The sequence below is a fragment of the Rhagoletis pomonella genome, unplaced genomic scaffold (genome assembly GCF_013731165.1).
Source record: "Rhagoletis pomonella isolate Grant_MI unplaced genomic scaffold, Rhpom_1.0 Rhpom_scaffold_00005, whole genome shotgun sequence".
Classification (NCBI taxonomy): Eukaryota; Metazoa; Arthropoda; class Insecta; order Diptera; family Tephritidae; genus Rhagoletis; species Rhagoletis pomonella.
The window spans coordinates 70,358,841-70,364,096 of NW_023458559.1; positions in this window are offsets into that span (position 1 = coordinate 70,358,841).

Genomic DNA, 5,256 nt, shown 5'->3' on the forward strand with positions numbered 1-5,256 from the left:
ATCGTTTTCTAATTGAACTTGCTAAATATGAGCTTCTACTATTATTACTGACGATTAAATTTGTGAAGTATGCAAGCATTGAGGCAGGGTTAACCAAAACTAATTTTTTTCTGCGCCACCTCAGACTTGGTATTGCATTTGGCAGATACAAGTAGGGTACCTTTAAATCAAAGCCTGAAAATAAGGGTAATTTTTAAATTTTAAATAAGGGACCGCAATTAACGATTGTTTTTTTTTAATAAAATAAATCAAAAAATTTATGCTAAAAGAGAAATGCTGCGAGTGTAAAGAGTAAACGGACATACGTTTTACTACTTGGGTTACGGTCACCGGCACTGATTTTTTTGTTTTTAAGTTTTATTAGTTCAGGATTTTTTCGGGTCTGTTTCGGAACAATTTTGGGACTATTTCGGCGCTTTTTTCGGGACACAGATGATTAAATATCAAATTTCATCACGCCTTTTTTACATATAGCTGCGAGCAAAAATAATAGCAGTAACTTATAGTTATGTATTTATTGTTAATAATTTTCATTTAAAATATGGGTCGATATGTATCAGAAACCGCATAAATACAAGTTTCGAGGCTTGCACAAAGTTCACAAAAATTAATTAAACTTAAAAAAATGTTCATAAAAATTTCGATTTTTTAAATTATATTTCTTAGAAAGATTTTAGGTATGCAATTTCGTAGCCCATTCAATTTTAGTATAATAAAGAACAATCTTTAAGTCGCTAAACATTACCGCTGTTTTTTTTTAATTTTTTTTCTTGTCGAGGATGTGCGCATTTTCTTCCTTACAACGCATGAACCAACTTTATTTTTATATGAAAGAAAATGCGCACACCCTCGACAAAAAAGTCGAAACAAGTAATTGAATTATTATATAAAAATTTAAATATAAATATATGGACCACCTGTGAGGTAACATCTTTCCTTTAAAAAAGAGAATTATGGAAATCGGTTAACGTGGTCAACAGTTATGCGGTGAAATACATACAAAAATAAATAAATAAAAATAAACAATATTTATTCTCACGAATTGATAACCTTTCTCATTTCAATGCAAAGTGTCACATATATATATTCCCCATTAAATCTGACATATGGTCGATGTTTTTGCAAAACCGCCTATGTTACGGCACTCAAATTTAAAAGGAGACCGAAAAATCGGTTTTACTTTGAAGGCATTGCCTTGATAGGCGGCATTTTCTCTAGCTATTATTTTACAAATCTTTTATTTTAAAAACGATTTTAAGATTTGTATGCATAAATCTCGATGCCTGGAGTTCAGGGCTACCAAATCTCATTTTTGCCACGACGGCGATTTAAGCGGTTTTGCAACTGGTCGATGGGCAGTTTTGCAAAAACATCGACGATATATACTATAACAGTATCAAGTTGGTATGTGAACATACTACATATGTATATATGTAAGTATTCCATTATACTTCAGATAATTTTCTCTTCTTTTCTTATTGAATTGAATTAATTGAAAAATTAAAATAATGAAAAAAAAAATGATTTATTCATACTTCAACTTAGAACAAATACTTGACCTAAAAATGATGGCAGCTGCAATGCCAATAGAAACAACATAAACAACAATATAATAACATAATGGAAGCTATAAAAATAAGTAGGTGCAAGAGGAAGCAATAGCATTGGAATATTTGCATCGCCAGGCCAACACATTTCTGCCTACTCTACACTCATAAATGTATCTAGCTATGATGCATAAGAGCTTTCTCGACGGAGTGTCATCACCTGCCAATGTACCGATCAGTATTTTTATAGCCTTTTGGTGGCAGTCGGTCGGTTCGTCGCATGATGCGTGAGAGAGCATAAGCATTTTAGCTAGAGATGAGCATCTAAGAAATAAGTAGTTAGTCCCGATGCCATCCAAATGAAAGGAATGATTTTTGTTATCTTTAATCAAAAATTCAAGAGTGTTCCTTTCATTTGGTATATTGGAAGTATTGGTTGATATCTTCTAAGTTTGTTTATTTGTTTAAATTATGTCCAGATTTTTGATCAACAAAAATACATGTCCACTTTTTATGTCCAATTTTAAATGGCAAAACATTTTTTAAGTTTCGTCTTCAAATAAACAAAATTCATGTCTAATTTTTACTTTTTGTATATAGTTTTTAAATCGCCAAAAATGTACGGACAGTTTTTAAACTAACAAAATCGTATATCCATTAAAGTTGATGTCCAATTTTGCATGACCAAAAATGTTACCCAGATTTTAAATGACTAAAAATATCTCGAAAGCTTCTCTTCCATCTCTAATTTAATCACACCTGCATATGCATACTTAACAAACATATGTATGTATGTATAAATATGCCTAAGTGGTCAAAGGCGCTTACAGCGTGCCTGCAACAGTGATGCTGTGCTTGATTGCAGACAACAAGAATAACAAACATGCATATGGAAAAACAACAAAAGCGTCAATATTTATTAACAGTTAGCAATGCTGTCATTCGGTCGCAGACCTCAACTGCAACGCACTCCAGGCGCTTTATTCCCTCAATAACCAAAAAAGGTAGGCCACAACGCGATGCCGCAACATTTAGGCCGGCATGCTGGCAGTACATATGTACATACATATGTATGTATTAGCAAATAAAGCATACGCACGTACTTGCATACATGCATGCAGATAAGCACACAAACTGCTGCATGTCCAATGTTCGCTACGCACAACTGTCAAACAATTTGGACAGCATGCTTGAGCAAAGCAAACACAAACAATAAAAGCGATATGGAAAAAAAAATAAAGCATCAAACTCATGCATTACCAAAGTGGCAACAGCAGCAGCCGTGTATGTATACTTGTGTTCCCATCTCTGTTGAAGCGCATTCGTGAGCGCATGCAATAGCTGACTGTTAGCTTTTGGCTGCTGGATGGTAGAGTGGCAAGTGTGCGAATTCGAATGTGAGGGAATAAGAATAAGAAAAAGACGGTGATGAAGCCGCTGGCAGCCTAACCAAAAGAAGATGCACAGCGACAGCAACCGGTTCACATAACTGTTGTTTACGCTTTGGCCCGTTTTTGGCCGATTATGCGGCGTACGGTGTGCGACTCAGTGGCTCACTTCGCTGGTTGACTAACTAGATAGCTGTTCGCTGACTTGGCAATTGCTTTGGGACAAATTCTTTATTGTTTGCTCGCCGCTATTTCAATTTTATGTTTGCTGATAGCTTGCCGTTTTATTTAATTTTTTTTTCTGATCGTTCTAGTAATTTGTCTGCTTTCTTGTGATATTTTCCATTTTATGTTTTATTTTTATTGTGTGCCTTTTTAGTCGCTCACTTTTTCCATTAGCTGTGTAACATTCTAGCCACCAATGTTCAGGTCATTTCGCATGCGACTTTGAAATTATTATATTTGTATGGATGTGTGTGCGTGTGTGAACAGAGACGAAAATTACAGAGTAGCTTTTATTGTTTAGCTAATAGCGGTACAAGTTTGCTGCTTAAGTCTTTCGTTTTGTTGGCAATGAATGGGTAGCAAATGAAGTGGTTTATAATTTATTGAAGATCATTTTTGTATTTTACGAGGAGGAGTACTTTTATTTATTTATATTCTGTTATGGGCGCAATGAATGGCTTTAGCTAATGACACTCGTTAACTAACTAGGTCATTTTTTTGCTAAAGAAAAACGGCGCAAGTGGAATATCCGTGAAAAAGGTACGTAAGTGTATTGCCATTAGAATTTATTTTCAATTATTTACGAATTAGACATGAGTGTTAGTCATTTAAGACCTGGACATGGGTTTTGGCCATTTTAATTCTGGACATAAATTTTAGATTATTTAAATTTACATGTTAAATTATACCCTTTTTAAAACTGGTCATAAATAATGATAATTCGAAATATGGACATAAATTTTGCTAATTTGAAAACAAGCCGTAAATTTTTATCATTAATTCTGGGCATTTGGTCGTTTAAAGTCTGGAAATAAATTTCATGTCCATTAAAACCGTGATATAAATTCTTGGTAAATTTTTGATCCTTCAGTTAATTTTAAAACCAGAAATCGTTTTTTGTCCACTTGAAAACTGGACATAAGTTCTACGCATTTAAGATTTAGACCTACATTTTTTGATAATTTTGAAACTGAACATAAATTGTTTGGAAACTTAAAAACTTTACATTAATTTTTGCTCATTTGAAAACTAGACATAAATGTTGCTGTACATAAATTTTTGAACTTGTAAAAACTGTAGGATGATTGTTTTGTCATTAAAAATCTGCACATTAATTTTGAACCAATTAAAAACTCGTCATAAATGGTAATTTAAAATCTGGAATTAAATTTCATATCATTTGAACTCGGGACATAAGTTCTTGTTACTTAGAAATCTAGGGTCAATTTTTGATCCTTTAGTTAATCTCAATTCGGAAATTATTTTTTGTTCATTCAAAATTTGGTCATAAATTTTTGGTCCCTTGGAAGCTGGACATTCGTTATGCATTTAAGATTTGGAAGTACATGATTTTTCAATTTTAAAATGGGACATCATTTTTTGTTAATTTAAAAACTGGACATTAAATTTGAACACAAGACGTAAAGCTTGGTCGTTTAAAAACTGGCCATCATTTTTTATTTTTTTATAAACTGGAAACAAATTTACATTGTTTGACACTGGGCCTAAAATTTTTATCGTTTAAAACCTGAACGTAAATTATGTGTCATTTAAAGCTGGACATACAGTATTGGACATATCTATAGCACCCCCCTTTCAAAGCGATATTGTTTGCCACTTATGTTTAGTTATTTGTTTTTAAGAATTTTCAATTAAAACACAGTTCATTCTCTAACAAAACCCATATAAACCCATGTTTTAAACTTTTTAAAAGACCGCAAAACAGCGCAACAAACTTTCCCTTAAATTTCAAACTTTTTTCTCAGAAGTTCTAGAATTTTTTTGAGTACACAGTTTTATAGAGCATTCAATTTTAGTCCAATAATGATCAAGTTTCAAGTCGCTAAAGATTACCGTTGATTTTTTAGAATTTTTTTTGTCTCATTTGCTTCCATATAACGGTTAAACACAATTTATTTTTATATGGCAGAAACCCGCAACATCCTCGGCGAAAAAAATTCTAAAAAATCAACGGTAATTTTTAGCCACTTGAAACTTGCACATTATTAGACTAAAATTGAATGGGCTATAAAACTGTGTATTCAAAAGAATTCTACCGCTTCTGAGAAAAAAGTTTGAAATTTGGGTGAAAATTT